The sequence below is a fragment of the Atta colombica genome, unplaced genomic scaffold (genome assembly GCF_001594045.1).
Source record: "Atta colombica isolate Treedump-2 unplaced genomic scaffold, Acol1.0 scaffold38, whole genome shotgun sequence".
NCBI lineage: Eukaryota > Metazoa > Arthropoda > Insecta > Hymenoptera > Formicidae > Atta > Atta colombica.
In genome coordinates this window covers 1,557,413-1,558,795 of record NW_017259490.1, presented here as the reverse complement: position 1 = coordinate 1,558,795, position 1,383 = coordinate 1,557,413, and positions in this window count along the sequence as shown.

Sequence of the window (1,383 nt, the reverse complement as noted above, 5' to 3'; positions counted from 1 at the left end):
TTATTATTATTATTATTATTACCAAGATTTAGCCTCGATTATATTTGACATTACTTATTTGTGTTATTTACATTATGGTTTAATAACTAGATCTATGATTTCTCTCAGTGATAATAATAATATTTCTTATATAAATACAACTTTCAATTAAATAAATTACATTATTATTGCTGAATTTGAAACATAATCATAAACTGAAACTGAAATAATAATAATATCACAAATAATAATATCACAAATTGATATCAATTTAATAATAATGCTAATAAATTATTAATATCAAAAATGTTGCAAAAGTTTATTGCGAAAAATATAAATATAATATAACACACATATGTTGTACGCAACAGTTACATTAATTGTTGAATAGGAAATTAGAACATTGATGTAATATTACTGTCAATTAGTATTTAATGGGGAGTAATAATTCCGCATGTACAGGAAAATCAAGCATTTGAAATCATCGATGAATAAAAAAGTGAAACAGGATATTCAATCTCCTGTTGAAGGAGTTTTATAATCTGTACTTTTGCGATTACGAGATACAGATATAATCGTAAATGAGAAAAATAACTGATAGTTTCGAAGCCGGGAGCAATAGGTTCGCGCACTTTCGCCATACTTATTAGATATTAAGAAAATCGGAAACACGAATAAGACAGAGAGAGAGAGAGAGAGAGAGAGAGAGAGAGAGAGAGAGAGAGAGAACAAAATATATTTTGCAGTTAATATATGCGTGTCGAGGTAATTAAAATCACTCGCTTGAATTTCCTGAAGTTATCGCGCGGTTGTTTATGCTAAATAATTTGACGATGTGATAATGAAAAAAAAACAAAAAACTCATCGCAATCGTAACATTTTGAGTCCGTGAGTGAAATTAAAAATCACTACGGTAGATGAAAGACAATTTTACATTTTTAACGAAGATTTTTGATATCCTGACAGGAAAAAAAAATAATTTTGAAGATTGCGTGCGGCGCCAACCCTGAAGAATGCTCTAAGCTTCAACACGATCACCAATATGCCTCCGATAATCCATTGGAAGTCGGTAACAGTATCTGAAAAGTCGGTATATAATCTACTGTAGTATGAAAGGTCTCACAATTGAATCCTCAGCATTACGAGTTTTCAAGAACGCATTTAGACTTTGATCTCAGTTCAGTAAATTTATAAAATTATATTACAAATTTTGATATATGATCTATTTGAATCAGTAAATGTTGTTTTTTATATTTTATGAATTTGTATGCGTATTAGTATTTCTTTTTAGTTTTTATACATTTTTTTAAATTATTTATTAGAGAAGTAATAGATAAATTATATCTTATATGTTTTGCTTATTAATACAATCAAACAATTATAAAAATAATGACAATCTTAACA